Raw genomic sequence first — 16993 nt, forward strand, 5'->3', positions numbered from 1 at the left:
TTGGGAGAAAATCTGTGCTCCATTAGTGAATCTCTGGCATGACTCTGATAACTTAACTTCAGCAATTTTAAAGATTTAGAATAAGTCAAACCAAATATCAAAGAAGAGCTGTGAAAAACAAACAATAGGTGAGAGAGAAACTGTTAATCAAAGTAAATTCACCAACATTCAGAAGCCTACACATCAGCAAAAATAATAAACAATATTAAGGATCATAAAGAGAAGGCCCAGGCAAAGGAACAAGCCAAATATCCTGAAGAGATACAGGATTTATGACAATAATAGATAATCACATAATTCTCTAAAATAAATTTAAAGGATTGAGAGAAAATGTGATTAAAGGGATAAGGATATTAAGAAGATTCTGGGTGAGCATAAAGACCAGTTTGAAAGCTTGCAAAGGAAAGTAACAGAGCTTATGGGAATGAAAGATGCAATGGGGAGATGAAAAATATATTAGAGGCACATAAGAGCATATTTGAAATGCTCAAAGACAGAAGTAGCAATTTCAAAGACAGAATATCTGAACTGGAAAACACAGGAGAACATAAAAAGAGAACAGAAAAAATGAAACAGGATCTCTGGGAATTGAATGAAAACAAAAATGCACAAATATACACATTACCAGTATCCTAAAAGAATAAAATGAAAAAGGTGGAGAAAGAAAATTTAGGAAATAATTACTGAAAATTTCCCAACCTATTATGAAAAACATAATAAAAATATCCAAGAAGGACAATGAAACCCAAACAGAATAAATACAAATAGACTCACCCAGAGGCACCTACTATGCAGAATGAAAAATATCAGAGATAAAAAGTGAATTGTGAAAGCTGCAAGGGAAAAGCAAAGCATCACATACAAGGGAGCCTCAATAAGATTAAGTGCCAACCTCTCATCAAAAACCATGGAGAAGAGAAGAAAGTGGTATGATGTATTTAAGGTACTGAAAGAGAAAAAATGACAGCCAAGAATTCTGTATCAGGAAGAATGAGGGTGAATTCAAAGTCTTCACAGACAAACAAAAACTGATAGAATATGTTACCAAAAGAACAGTATTACAAGAGATACTAAAGGGAGTGCAGAAGCCTGAAAGGAAAAGATAAAATAAGGATGAGAAACTTGGAGAACAGTGTAGAAATGAAGATTACTAAGAAGGGTAAATTAAAGTGTAAAAATACAGATAATAGTACAATATGACAAAAGAAAACTAAAGGACAGATTAAATGAAATAATGCCTTTACAGTAATAACATTGAATGTTAATGGTTTGTACTCCCCAATGAAAAGACATATACTGTTAAAATGAATTTAAAAAAATATGAGACTAACCTCAGAGGTAAGGACACAACCAGGTTAAAAGTCAAAGGTTGGAAAAAGATATTGCATGCAAATAGTAACCAAAAAAAAGTGCTGGAGTAGTGATACTGATATTGGGCAAAGTAGGTTTTAAATACAAAACTGTTATAAGGGATGAAGAAAGTTATTATATATTAATAAAAGGGGCAATTCACCAAGAAGAAATAACTATACTAAATATTCACACACATATCATGTGTGCCCCAAGATATATGAGTTACAGTAGCAAAACTGAAGGGAGAAATAAATGTCTCTACAATAATAGCTGGAGACTTTAACACACCACTTTCAGTATTGGATAGAATATCTGGACAGAGGATAAAGAAAAAGAGAACTTGAATAATATGATAAATTAATTACATCTAACAGGCATCTATATAACACTGTACCCCCAAACAGCAGGATATACATTCTTTTCAAGTACTTATGGATCCTTCTCCAACATAGACCATATGTTGGATCACAATAGAAGTCTCAATAAATTGAAAAAGATTGAAATTATAGAAAACACTTTCTTTGATCATGATGTCATGAAGCTGGAAATTAATAATGGATGGAAAAAGGGAAAATTCATAAATATATGGAGATTAAACATCACACTTAATCAGCGGGCCAAAGAAAAACTTGCAAGAGAGTTCAGGAAATATCTTGAGATGAATGAAAATGAGAACACAACATATCAAAATCTTTGGGTTACCACAAAGGCAGTGCTGAGAAGTAAATTTATAGTCCTCAATGCTTACATTAAAAAAGAAGAGCTGAAGTTGAAGATCTAACTCCACACCTGGAGGAACTAGAAAAATAACAGCAACCAAGCTGAAGGAAATAAATAGTAAACCTCAGAGCAGAAATAAATGAAATTGAGAACAAAAATCAATAGAGAGAATCAACAAAATCAAAAGCTGGTTCTTTGAGAAGATCAATAAAATAGAAAAACCCTTAGCAAGACTGACAAAGATAAAAAAAGAAAGAAGATGCAAATAAATAAAATCAGAAATAAGAGGGAGACATTACCATTGACTTCCCAGAATTGAGAGATTCTTAGAGGATACTATGAATAACTATATGCCAAAAAACTAGAAAATGTAGAGGAGATGGACAAATTCCTATAAACACATGAACCATCTACACTGACCCTAGAATAGAAGACCTCAACAAACCAATCACAAGTGAAGAGATTGAAACAGCGAAAAGCAAATTTCAAGAGACATTATAATTCATTAAATATGTCAAAGATTAATATTTGAAATGAGAGCACACTTTGCTTGCTTTTGATTTTTAATTTCTGTGGTTTATTATACGTGTTTATAGACCTTCATGTTGTTATTGGAGTTATCTTGTGTTAACAGAGGAACTTGTGCTTTGATATAATTATAATGGTTGCCAGGATTTTAGACTGGTATGGGAGGATGATGAAGTGGAACACGGCATATTTAGGGCAGTGATTGTTCTGTAACATACTGCAGTGATGGACACAAGACATTATATATTTGTCAAAGTCTATAAAACTGTATAGCACAAAGTGTAGACCATAATATAAAGTATAAACTTTGGTTAGTAGCAGTGCTTCAGTACTGGTTCATCAATTTTAACAAGTGTTCCACCCTAATGTAAGAGGTTAAAAACAGGGAAAACTATGTGTGTGGGTGTGTGGGTGGAGTTAAATGGTGATTCCCTATACTTTTGGTGTAATTTTTATGTAAATCTACAATTTCTCTAAAAATAAAGTTTATTATTACAAAACAAAAACAAAAAAACTCCCAAAGAGGAAAACCCTGGAATCAGATGGCTTCAGAGGTGCATTCTACCAACCATTCAAAGATCATCTAATACCAATCTTGTTCAAGCTCTTTCAAAAAATTGAACAGGAAAGAACGCTACCAAACTCATTCTATGAAGCCAACATCACCCTAATACCAAACCAGATAAAATACTATAAGAAAAGAAAATTACAAATTTCTCTTATGAATATAGATGCAAAAGTCCTCAACAAAATATTTGCAAATTGAATCCAACAGCCCATTAAAAGAATTATACACCTTGATCATGTGGATTTTATCCTGGTAATGCAAGCAGGTTCAACTTAAGAAAATCAATTAATGTAATGTACTCTCACTTCCTGACTTTAAGCCATATTACTTAGCTACAGTGGTTAAAAAAAAAAGCATGGCACTGGTATAAAGGCAGACTGACCAATGGGGGTGAATCAAGAACTCAGAAACAGACCATCACATCCACAGTCAAGTGATTTTTTTCTTGCCCACCCCCACTCCTGCAGCGTTTTTGCTTGCTGTCTGCTTTCTGTGTCCATTTGCTGTGCATTCTTCTGTATCTGTATTTATTTCCCACCCTTGCAGCTTGCTTGCTGTCTGCTCTGTGTCCATTCGCTGTGCATTCTTCTGTATTTTTGCTTGTCTCCCTTTTGTTGCATCACCTTGCTGTGATGGCTCTCCGCAGCATTTACAGGCCAGGCAGCACTCTGTGGCGCTTGTGGGCTGGCAGCTCTCTGCAGTGTGTGGGTGAGCCTGCCTTTACAAGGGGACCCTGGGTCATGAACCCAGCGCCTCCCATAGGGTAGAAGGGAGCCCAACAGATTGAGCCACAGCCACTTCCCTAGTCAAGTGATTTTTGACAAGGCTGTTAAGCCCACCCAGCTGGATCAGAATATCTATTCACCAAATTGTTCTGGGAGAACTGTAGAGCCATATCCAAAAGAAAGAAAGAGGACCCCTATCTCATACCTTATACAAAAATTAACTCAAAATGGATCAAGGACCTAAATATTTAAAAAATCATAAAATTCTTGGAAGAAAACATTTTCAAGATCTTGTGGTAGGCAGTAGTTTCCTAAACCTTACACCAAAAGCATGAGCAACAAAAGAAAAAATAAATAAATGGGACCTCCTGAAAATTAAACACTTTCCACCTCAAAGAACTTTCTTTTTTCAAAGAGTAAAATGGCAGCTGACTTGGTGGAAGAAAATATTTAGCCATCACATATCCAATAAGGGTTTAATATCCATGATGTATAAAGAGATTATAAAACTCAACAAAAGGCAAAGTACCTGATAAAAAATGGGCAAAAGACTTGAATACAATTGTCCAAAGAAGAAATACAAATGGCAAAGAAACAACTAGAAAGAGATCTTGAATAATAGGGTCAATTCGGACCAGCAGAATATCTCAGCCTACATATGGGATCAAGTGTTAAAAATTGCTTTTTGACCTTGAATAAAAGGGGGAAATGGCAAAGACAAATGAGTTTATATGGAAAAGAGTCTTTAAAAAAGAGTTGGCAGGTCATCAGAGGGGTTGCACTTACACATGCCTCAGCAGGACCCCAGAGAGAGCCAAAGTAGATATAAGCCCAGATACTGGTTCTCCTGAGGGCTATGGAGATCCACAGGTTATATGGTCATGGCAGATGCCTCTGGAGTTCAGTGCCATGTCAGTGGACCCTACTTTGGAATTTGTGTTCCTGAGTGTGATGGAGTTGGACTCAGATGTGACCTTTGTACACATGCCTCTTCCATCACTTTTACTGAACCTGTGGTTGGTGCTAGAGTTGGTGTATGCTCAGGAGACTTGAATCTCTAGACTGTCCATGTGACAGCTGGGCCACTGAGACTCAGCAGAGGTGCAACGCCTACTCTCTGGTTAATTGAACTTATCCAGGTCAGCTCACAGGGAGGTAAATATGGTCAATGAATGTCCCACGATTATGAAAGAGGTTGTTGATGTGGGAATGGGGTGAGGGGGTGGGGGGTATATGGGGATCTCATATTTTTTTAATGTAACATAAAAAAAATGAAGACAGAAAAAAAATGGGGCCAGTAGTCATGACCCCCTTTTCATTTCTGATTTTTCTTATTTGTACACTTTTTTTTCTTTGTAGGTCTAGCTAAAGGTTCATCAACTTTTAAAATTACATTAAAAATTTTATTTTATGTTATCTCACATATCTAAATTTGTATTAATCAAGTACATTCCTGCTCATTTTGCAGAACATAATAGTTGCACAATTTCCTTAAATATTAATCAAATTGCTTTAGCCCTTTTACTGCTCATTTTGGCCCACTTCTTGCCTAACTCCCTTTCTTGCCCTGACTGGCATACTCTTCAATCCACTCTACCTTACCCCTGGATCCAGATCAGAGCCCTGGTGACTGGAAGAACCTGTTCCAGAGGAGATGGTTGTGAGCAGTAAGGGCCAGGCATTTTAGCTCTGCAGTTGGGTGAAAGGCAAAACCACGTGTTCACATATTTTCTTTTCTCTTCTTGAGGCAAGAAGACCTGGAGCCAGCCCCTGAACAATCCAGTGGGGCTCTCAAATTGCTCCAGCAAGTCTACTCCTCTGTTTGTTTCTCCTTCGTCACATTTTCAACCTCTAGCTTGAGCAGCTAACTCTGGATATTCTGAGATAAATTAACTACACTAAAGTTTCAGAACCTTGAACTGGTCCTTTATTATAATTTCTAATGGAAATGGAGAGAAGGAGCTGGGCAAAAATCCCTCGACTGGAATGGTGTAGAATGAAGTGGAACAGGATTTAGCTCCCTATTTCTCCCTCAGTGCACAGGCCTGATTAATTCTGTACACAGCAGAGAGAGAGTGCTTATCCTCTATGAAATTTCTGTACTCAACATCCACTGGGGTTTAATAACAAACGTGAAAAAAATAGTGATTAAAAATTTCCATAACATAGCCCACACTCTCCCACATTCCACCCAGTGATCATGAGGTGCAGCAATGCTCAGAGATGTATTCACCAAATGCAATGAATGTCTCATGATGATTGCACTAATTACCTCCAGAATAGGGTGAGAGTCCTTGGATAATATTCACTCTTAAACTTGACATCCTTAAATATTACAGCAGGAAATTAATACAACTTATGTCATATGATAAGGGAAAAAGGGAAGAAAAGAAAGATATTCATTTTATGTACATATACAATCATATTCGTAAAAAAGCAAAGAAGACATATTCATCATGACCATTACAGTACTCATTTCTCTAACTGGTCACATGGTTGAAGTTCGTATTTATCACTACCTTCTTTCACTACCCATTCCATGTTCCCTTTACCCTCAGCAAGCACCTCAGCTGGCTGTGGTTCTTTGCCTGGTGGGGTGACCCAAACTTTCATTCCAGAAGATTCTGGGCCATCGTTAGTCTGGATTGGATTGGGTTGTTGCAATTTTCCATTGACTCTAATCACAGAGTATTGTAGTACTAAGAGACACCCTAGAGGATAAACTCTTCTTCGCCTCCTTTACATAGGTGCAGTACTATTTCCCCTTGATACTCAGGATCAATCACCCCAGCCAGTACAGTAGTTCCTTTTCTTTGCCTGCTGATTCAGATGTATGAAGAGCGCAAAGTGGCCAGGCAGCAGTCTTAACTTCCACTTCAATGGAAACAGTTGTGTTCCCTGGTGGAAGCACTCTTCCATTTAGAACTAAGACCTGTAGATCAGCAGAGCTTAAAGTTGCAGGGGCAGGAAGCAAAAATTTTCCTAGTGGATCACTAGAGGTAATAATGAATGGCACTACTCCTATTTCCACCCTTTGATTCCTGGACCTGTGAATCCTGGCTATGGGAAAAGCAGTACCATAGAGTGGATGCTGATTTAGAGCATACACAGCCTCCTTGGGAACACTTCCCTGGCCCTGCAAGGTATTGCCACCTAGATGACACTGTGAGTCATCAAAAGGCCATTCCACAATTCTATCAATCCAACTGCTTCAGGATGATGGGGAACATGGAAAGACCAGTGAATATCATGAGCATGTGCCCATTTCTGCACATCATTTGCTATGAAGTGGATTCCTTGACTAAAAACAATGCTGTGTAGCATGCCATGGCAGTGGATAAAACATCGGAACATCTATGGGTCACAGTTTTGGAAGAAGCATTGCATTCAGGGAAGGTAAACTCATATCCAGAGTATATGTCTATTCCAGTTAAAACAAATTGCTGCCCTTTCCATGATGGAAGTGGTTCAATGTAATAAACCTGCCATGAGGTAGCAGGCTGATGACCTCAGAAAATGATGCCATATTGAGGGCTGAGTGTGGGTCCCTGCTGCTGGTAGATAGGGAACACAGCAGTGGCTGTAGACAAGTCAGCCTCGGTGAGGGAAAGTCCATGTTCCCCTCCATCCCTACCTCCACGGCCACTTTCTTCAAGAGCCTGTTGGGCAGTGACAGGAGTGGCTGAAGAAAGAGGCTGAACTCTAGCCATAGAGTAGGTTATCTTATTCACTTGATTATTAAAATCTTCCTCTGCTGAAGTCACCCTCTGGTGAGCATTCACATGGAACACAAACATTTTCATGTCTTTGCCCACTCAGAAAGGTCTATCCATATACCTCTTCCCCCAGACCTCTTTGTCACCAATTTTCCAATCATGTTCCTTCCAAGTTCCTGACCATCCAGGGAAACCATTGTCAACAGCCCATGAATCAGTGTAAACATGCACCTTTGGCCATTTATTCATCCAAGCAAATTTAACAACCAGGTGCATTGGGAGAATTTACTCTCATCACTGTCCTTCAGGGATGTACTAGAAAGGGGCTACAGTGCTGCAGTTGTTCACTTTCAGGTGGTAATTGCATATCGTGCAGATCCATCTGTAAACCAGGCCGAGTTTTCTGTTCCTCAGTCAAGTGATTGTAAGGAATTTTTCAAGAGACCGTAATTGTGGGCTGGGAAAGAGAAGATAGCATGGCAGGAGTGGTGACTATGGGCATTTGGGCTACTTCCTCGTGTAACTTTTGCCCTCAGTACGTGCTTGAGCCTTATCTCATATATACCACTTCCACTATAATGGAGTGCTGCTGTGCATACTCAACTTTATGGTTTGGTGGGTCAGACAATAGCGAGTTCATGATAGGAAACTCAGGTCTCATGGTAACTTAGTGGCCGATGGTTATGCATTGTCTCTACTAAAGTCCAGTAGCAGGTCAAAAGCTGTTTCTCAAACGTAAAGTAGTTATCTGCAGAGGGTGTTAGGGCTTTGCTCCAAAATCCTAAGGGTCTGCATTGTGATTCTCTTATAGGGCCCTGCCAAGGGCTTCAGACAGCATCTTTATTTGCCACTAACACTTCCAACACCATTGGATCTACTGGATCATATGACCCAAGTCACAAGGCAGCTTTCACAACAGCCTGGACCTGTCACAGAGCCTCCTCTTGTTCTGGTCCCCAGTCTAAACTAGCAGCATTTCTGGTCACTTGGTAATGGGTCAGAGTAGCACACCTAAATGAGGAATGTGTTGTCTCAAAAATCACAAAAGACCAACAAAGGTGTTGAGCCTCTTTTTTGGTTATAGAGGGGGCCAAATGCAACAGTTTATTTTTCACTTTAGAAGGGATATCTTTACATATCCCACATCATTGGACACCTAGAAATTTCACCAAGGTGGAAAACCCCTGTATTTTTTTTTTCATTTCTCTCCCATCCTGTCTCATGCAAATGCCTTACCAATTGCTACTTCTTGCTCACTAGGTCCAATCAACATGACATCATCAATATAAAGGACCAGTGTGAAGTCTTGTGGGAGGGAGGGACATCAAGTTCACTGCAGACAATATTATGACATAGGGCTGGAGATATGATGTACCCCTGAGACCAGACAGTGCTCTGGGTCAGTAAATTGTCTCAAGTCTGGGAATTAAGGGGTGATGATTTTGTTTCTGTAATTCAAGATAGAGTTTTGTTCACTTGGTCTAGAATTCTTCTGCTTATACAGATCAAGTAGGAATTTACTAGACTGCCTAACTATTTCACTTCTGGGTACCTCATGATCTATTAGCCAACACCATATCTCTATGGGACTCAGACTCTACTGAGTGCTGCTTGGGTCTGTCTTTCATTGTGGTAGTCATGCCCATCTTGTCTTTGATGATTAACTGTTGGTACTTGGCTTTTACCAGCCCAAGATCTGATCATCCTGATAATGTATAAGGATTCTAGTTCCATGACAGCAGTTTCCACAGTAATATCTGGACTACAGAGAAGAGCAATCACTGAACTCTTTAGGGAAGATAGAGTTAGTCTTACAAATTTATTCCTCACAGTCCTGGTTAAAGGTGTGTCCTCTGGACATTCCTGAGTTGGGTTGGCAGGTCTTAAATGGTAAATCCACTCTAGCATCCCAATATCTCTAAGCTTTTGAATGTCCTCTTCTACAGGGTATCAGGGAAAATCGGGTAACTGGACCTCTGACATTCTAGGCCATCATTTGGCCCATGTTTTTGTCAGCCACCCAAACTGTTAGAGTGCATTCTAACCCCTCCAGCTACAGCACTGAATCCAGAATTTCTGCTTAGTCAGTCCACATTAAAAAATTCAGCCTGATACAATGTTATATTTCTTCCTAGATTATCCCATACTCTTAATGTCTATTCCAACACATATTCCTCTGATACCTATCTATATAAATAGGAAAAACTCATGCAGCTCTTTTAGAGTATAGTGTACTTGCTCATGGGTCATACTTTGTGCTTTGCCTTTGGGGGCTTGTTGTGATTTTAGTCTAATAGTCCTTGAAGAGAAGAGGGGTTGTGGTGGGGGATAACAAGGATTAGAAATGTCCTGCAAGCTACTGACCTCAGGGATTTCTTTGCATTTCTGTCTGGTAGAACAGGATTAATCTATTCAGACAGGGGTTGAATGGCAGAGTGAAGGTTGAACAGTGCAGACTGGAGTTTGGCTGGTACCTGCCTAAGGGCTTGGAGGAGGTCTGGACTCACTAAGGCAGGTTGGAGGCTGGCGGATACAAGCTTGATGTAGTGTGGTCTCCACAGGGCAGATCATTGCAGGTTTATCTGGCAAGGTCTCAGCAGAATTTAGGGTTTCACTGTCCCCACCAATATCATCACCAAACCATAAGTTTCTATTTCAATCCTCAGGGTTCCACTCTTTCCCAATCAATGCCCTCATTTTAACAGCAGACACTCTGTGAAGTGTAGATTTTAGTTTCTGTTGTAACTCTGCTAATTGTATAATGAGACTCTGAGTCTGTTTTTCAGTGATCTCAAGTTCGTGACTTCAGGAAACAAGATTTTCTATCAGAGCACACATAGAAATTTTCATACCATTCATGTGGCATTTATTTTTATTTTTTTTATTTTATTGACTTTGTAATAATATTACATTAAAAATATATATATGAGGTCCCATTCAATCCCACCCCCCCACCCCACCTCTCCCCCCCCCCCCCCAGCAACCCTCGTTCCCATCATCATGACACATCCATTTCATTTGGTAAGTACATCTTTGGGTACCTCTGCACCTCATGGTCAGTGGTCCACATCATGGCCCATACTCTCCCCCATTCCATCCAGTGGGCCCTGTGAGGATTTACAATGCCCGGTGATTGCCCCTGAAGCACCATCCAGGGCAGCTCCATGTCCCAAAGATGCCTCCACCTTTCTTCTCTTCCTGTATTTCCCCATACCCATCAGCCACCCTGTCGACTTTTCCCAATCCAATGCCACCTCTTCTATGTGGACATTGGATTGGTTGTGTCCATTGCACCTCTATGTCAAGAGGAGGCTCAGATTCCACATGGATGCTGGATGTAATCCTCCCACTTTCAGTTGTAATCACTCTAGGCTCCATGGTGTGGTGGTTGTCCTTCTTCAACTCCATCTTAGCTGAGTGTGGTAAGTCCAATAAATCAGATTGTAGGTGCTGGAGTCTGTTGAGGCTCAGGACCTGGCTATCACATTGTCAGTCCAGAGATTCAAATCCCCTAAATATATCTTAAACTCCAACACTAACTGCACCTCCAGCACATTAGCATGAAAGTCTTATGAAGAGAGATCCCATCTGAGTCCAGATTCATCACACATAAACACCATTTCCAAAGAGGGGCCCTCTGACCTGGTAGTTAACCCCATTGGCCATGACCATAACTCCCATGGGTCTCTTTAGCCCTCAAAGGAACCAATATCTGGGGGTTGTATCTGCTTTATCTGTCTCTCTGACTCTGCTCAGTTGTGCATAAGGGCAATCCTTCTGCCAGCCTCCAGACTCTTTTTTAGAGACTCGTAGCTATATAAACTCATTTCTCCTTTCCATTTCCCCCTTCCATTAGGTCAAACAGCATTTTAAAGTCATGTTATTTTATGTAGACAGGGATATTCTGCTGATCCGCATTGAACCTTTCCGTATAAGGTCATTTTCCAGTTGCATCATCAGTTGGTAGTTGGTAGTGGTCCCTCGGTGCCAGGGAGGCTCATCCCCGGGTGTCATGTCCCACGCTGGGGGGAAGGCATTGCATTTACATGCTGAGTTTGGCTTCGAGACTGGCCACATTTGAGTAACATGAAGGCTGACAGGAGGAAATTCCCAGGCACAATGCTGCTCTAGGCCTTGTTCTTATTTTAGGCTTATCAGCTCACAAGCATAGTCATTAGTGTCAGGGGCTCACTGTTGAACCCTCACTCCCTCCCGGTCCCCGCCGCTGCACCTGGGAGACTGTCACTGCTCCCCTAGGGACCACGACAGAGCACCACTGGCCAGGAACCCAGTACCCCCCCTGCTGTGGTTTTTAATTGTTGCCACTATGAGTATATCCAAACATTACCATGCACCCTGGACATATGTCCTGTACAGCTCCCTGTCAGCCATATATCACCTGTCAATGGTATCCTATGCCAGTATCCCTCCATTGCCATTGTTGAAACACTCTGTGATCCAGAACTCCCCGAAATTTGAAGCCCAATATAATGTCAGTGTCCCTTACTAGGGAATGGCATATAGCGATGGGTTTAAAGGTTAGATAAAGAATACGTGTTAACCAATGTATATGAGGTGCAGAGGTGCCCAAAGATGTACTTACCAAATCCAATGGATGTGTCATGATGATGGGAACGAGTGTTGTTGGGGGGGCGGAGAGGGGGGGTGGGGGGGTGGGGTTGAATGGGACCTCACATATATATTTTTAATGTAATATTATTACAAAGTCAATAAAAAATAAAAAAATTAAAAAAAAAAAAAGAATACGTGTTGAATGGAAAAAATTCTACATCCTATCTTTTTCTTTTTTTTTTTTTTCCCCTCCTAATTATTGAGCTTCTCTTCACAGGAGCCCTAGACCACAGCAATGCATATATATAATATACAGCACTCCCATACATCCACCACAAAACCTTTTCCCTTCCACAGCGATACCCTTACACCCTATTCACATCATATTTACTTAACGTGATGTACAGCGTCTAAGACAATAGCTTTCTAACAAGGTGACATCTGTGCTTACATTGTGGTGCATACTTTAGGATACACAGTTTTTTACATTCTTAGTTATCCTATGTTTTACATTATGGTTTACATTATCATTCTGTCATCTCCTATATGTTATGGTGTAATATTACATGTTTTATATCCATCCTTGTGTACTCTCACGAAACTCCTCTCTTACCCCCCATTTACCTTGGTTCCACACATTTAACGTCCATTTTCCCCTTCCACCTTGGTGCCCACAGTGACAGCCAACCTCCGTTTCCCAAGGAGCCACTTCCAGAGATAGATGGAATAGTGTTCAGGGCCTAACTTGCTCGACTGCCCCAAAGCCCTGGGAGCCACCCTTTCTCTCGAGGGATACAGTTCCCTCTATTTGATGGCATTAGTCCTCCCCAGGATGTGGGTCCACCCCCACTCTCACTACTTGGGATTCTACCCCATGGTGTCACCCACTCTGGCAGAATGAGCATTTAGACATTGCCCAGGAGCCCGTCCTGCATCAGACCCTCCCCTCCGAGCATTCTAAACAGGTGGCATTTAAGTTGCAAAGTTGAAGCCTTAGCTCATCCCTTTCTTTTGTAACTCTATCCAGAGTATTTAGGAACAGCCAGCAAACATCATTGTACCTTTTGACTCCACCAAGCTCTGTTAAGACGTTGAAAACATTCTCACCCAGATCCTTAGCTCTTATAAGTATAGAAGTAGTTGAATCCAGTGGTGATCTTTTGAATATCTCTATTGCCAACTTACACCACTCTCAGTGGCCTCTTGATTGTTGGAAAGGGAGTCATTAGTCCCCTTGAATCCAATCATAGTAGAGAGCCAATTGCAAAAATGCCTGAAGCACTTTAGAAGACCCAGTTTTAAGATTCTGTTTCTCAAGAACCACCCCACTTTTGGTACCAAGTTCTATTAGTCAGGGTTCTCTAGGGAAATAGTATCAACAGGAGATATCTGTAAATAGTATGAGATTTTTATAAAACTCTCTTACATGACCATTGGGATGCACAAGTCCAAATTCCACAGGGCAGGCTGCAAACCAGGGGCTCTGACTAAAGTCCTTGTTGAGTTCCCAGGAGACGTTGGTTGTCCGAGGTGGAGGAGGGAATTCTCTCTCTGAATGTTGAAATAATTTCCTCTTGTAAGGCTTTCAACTGATTGGATAAGACTTCACTCACTGCTGATGGCAACTCCTTGGTTAATTGTAGATATAATCAGCCATTTATGCAATCAATTCACTGATGATTGAAGTTCATGAAATGTCCTTGTGTTATAATTAGCCCAGTGCTTCCTTGATCAAACAACTGGGCACCATTACCTGGCCAAGTTGACACATTAGTCTAACCATGATAGAGGAAAAAGATGATTCTAACTGATCATTTTTCCCTGCCGCCAACTTTGTTACCTTATTTGTGCAAACTGAAAGAACATCAGCTGATGATCAAACAGCTCTCCATTTTTGTTGTCTCTGGATGTCTATTGTTGTTGCCATACCAATGCTGGCTTCACTGGTGGGTTCTGAAGATAAGAAGATGGGTTCAAGTGTCCAATAAAATAACTTTGCCATCTAGCAGGGGATGCAGAGCACTTGATAATCTACTAGCACATGGCTTTTGTATCAGAAACCAGAAATAAATCCACTTATGGCTACAAATCAGATGTAGAAGCTAGAGGTGAAAAGCTGTAGCCCCAATATATAACTCAGTGTCTTGTTTGTGATGGAAAACTGGCCCAGAATTTGTGCCACTTAGACTCTTGGAATAGAACAGTAAAATGGAACAAGCAGAGCAAACACAGTTGCCAGGAATCCAGAAGGCAAAGTACTGGTTGCAGTGATACCAAATGATTATTGCATAGCTTCAATGAAGATAAAATCAAACAAGGCTGAAAAAACCCAGGAACCCAGCAAATATGATGCAAATTTTCTACTGCCATATTTACTTTCAAATACCCTAAAATTAAAATAAGAAGACTACTTCAGAAACTATCTTTCAAATCTAGGCAAATTATTCTTCCAAACATCAATCTCCAAATCTGGAAGTCGTTCTTGACTGCTTGGGCATCATATTCAAAGAACTTCTGACACTGAGGCAGGAGATGGGGCAGTAAATTGGACATGGCACTGGGGACCAGTAAAAGACTCTAGGACAGAGATGTCTTGTAAAGCTCACTAGAGCTGGTGAACATGGACCTGATGGGCACCAAGCCCTAATTACGGGGGGGGGGGGGTAGTTTTGTAGATTCTCTCTTGTTTTTTGTTGTCTATTTCATTTATGTCCACTATATTCTTTATATCCTTCTTTCTGCTTGCATGGGTTTAATTTTATCTGCCTTTTCTAGTTCTTCCAGTTTCAAGGCTAGGTTTCTCATTTGAATACGTTTTCCTTTTTTATTGTTTTAATGTAAGCATTTAAAGCTATAAATTTCCCTCTCAGCACCTGCCTTCACTGCATCCCATAAGTTTTGGTATGCTATAATTTCATTATCATTTTCCTCAAGATAGTCCATAATTTCACTTCTGATTTCCTCTTTAACCTATTGGTTGATTAAGAGTACATTTTTTAATTTCCACAAATTCATGAATTTTCCATTTCTCCCTCTGTTATTGATTTCTAACTTCATTTGGTTGTGGATGGAGAATATACATTTTATGATTTCAATATATTTGAATTTACTGGGGCTTGTTTTGTGGCCTAAAACATAGTCGATCCTGTAGAATGATCCATGTGCATTCGAGAAGTATGGGTATTCTGATTTTGTTGAGTTATGATATGTTTGTTGCTTCTAGTTGGTTTAGTGTATTATTCAAGTCCCGTAATTCTTTATTGAACTTCTGTCTAGATATTCTATCCATTATTGATAAGGGTGTGTTAAAGTCATCTACTATTATGTAGAATCATTTTTTCCCTTCAAATCTGTCAGTATTTGCTTCGTATGTTTTGGGGTTCTGTTATTAAGGGCATATATATTTATAATTGTTACATCTTCCTTTTGAATCATTCCCTTTATCAGCATGTAATGAACATTTTTTGTCCTTCATAACTGTTTTTGACTTAAACTTTATTTTATCCAATATTAGTAAAAGCACTCCAGCTCTTTTTTTGGTTATTACTAGCATGGTATATTTTTTCCATTATTTCACCATCAACCTACTTGTATCTTTAACTATAACGTGAGTCTATTGCAGACAGCATACAGTTGGGTCATGCTGTTTTATTCATTCTGCCAATCTCTGCCTTTTGACTGGAGAGTTTAACCCATTTACATCTAAAGATGTTACTGATAATAAAGGTCTTTCTTCAGCCATTTTGATATTTAGCTTTGGTAAGTCTTATACGTTTTTATTCCTCCTCATTTCTGTTAAAGCTTACTTTTATATTATTTTGCTTTCTTGGGGGTGTACCATATCAAGTGCTTCTCATTTCTATCTGGATATAATTGTCATCTGCTTTCCTCCATAGGGGTAAAATTTAACAACCTAAATATATAACCATTATATTTGGATAATACCAACTTGACTTCTATAGCTTGCACATACGTTTTCCTATATTGCTCTGCCCCCACAATTACTTTTGCACTTGTTACCACTATAACTTTGTATATTGCATGTCTAAAAATATAGATTTATCATTCCTTTTTCTGCATTTTTTAGCCCCTGCAGGAAGTAAGAAGTACAGTTACATACTAAGTAGAACAATACAATAATACACTTTTAATTACCCAAATTATTACCTTTCCTGCAGGTCTTTATTTCTTTATGCTGCTTTGAACCACTGTTTAGTGACCTTTCATTTCAGTTTGAAGAACTGCCTTTAGCATTGCTTGTAGGCCAGGCATAGTGTGATGTACTCCTTCCTCAGCCTTTGTTTATCTAAGACTATCTTAAACTCACACTAATTTTCCTTCAGTTTTTGAGGTAATTTTTTATTTTTAAAGAAGCTTTAGATTACATAAATGTTACATAAAAATATAGGGGATTTCCATATACCCCACCCCCTCCTCCTTCCACACTCCCCCCCCCCATTAACAACATCACAGCATCTTTCATTAGTGTAGTACATTTGTTACAATTAATGAACACACATTTAGGCATTGCTACTAACATGGACTAAGTTTACATTATATTTTACACTTTGCACTGCACAATTTTATAGGTTTGTACAGATGCATAATGGCCTGTATCTGTCATTGCACCTTGTGCAGTACAATATCCCCAAAGTACCCCATGTCACACCTATTCTCCCTCCCCTCAAAACCTCCGGTAGCCACTCCATTTATATCAATGATAAAAGTTCTTTCATTGCTAGAGTAATCATAAGTCTACTTAAGTCCATAGTTGCATTACCCACCTGTTTGTTCATTCCTCACTCTTGAGG

General features: G+C 39.6%; 1 protein-coding gene and 1 pseudogene across 2 annotated transcripts in view; both read right to left on the reverse strand.

Annotated features, from left to right (window-relative positions):
- Nucleotides 1-16993, reverse strand: part of ZDHHC15 (zinc finger DHHC-type palmitoyltransferase 15) — a 324251-nt gene that overhangs the window by 16305 nt on the left and 290953 nt on the right. The gene's annotated exons all lie outside the window — the stretch shown is intronic.
- Nucleotides 13575-16634, reverse strand: LOC131277184 (ubiquitin-associated domain-containing protein 2 pseudogene; annotated as a pseudogene).

The sequence above is a fragment of the Dasypus novemcinctus genome, chromosome X (assembly GCF_030445035.2).
Source record: "Dasypus novemcinctus isolate mDasNov1 chromosome X, mDasNov1.1.hap2, whole genome shotgun sequence".
NCBI classification, from domain to species: Eukaryota; Metazoa; Chordata; class Mammalia; order Cingulata; family Dasypodidae; genus Dasypus; species Dasypus novemcinctus.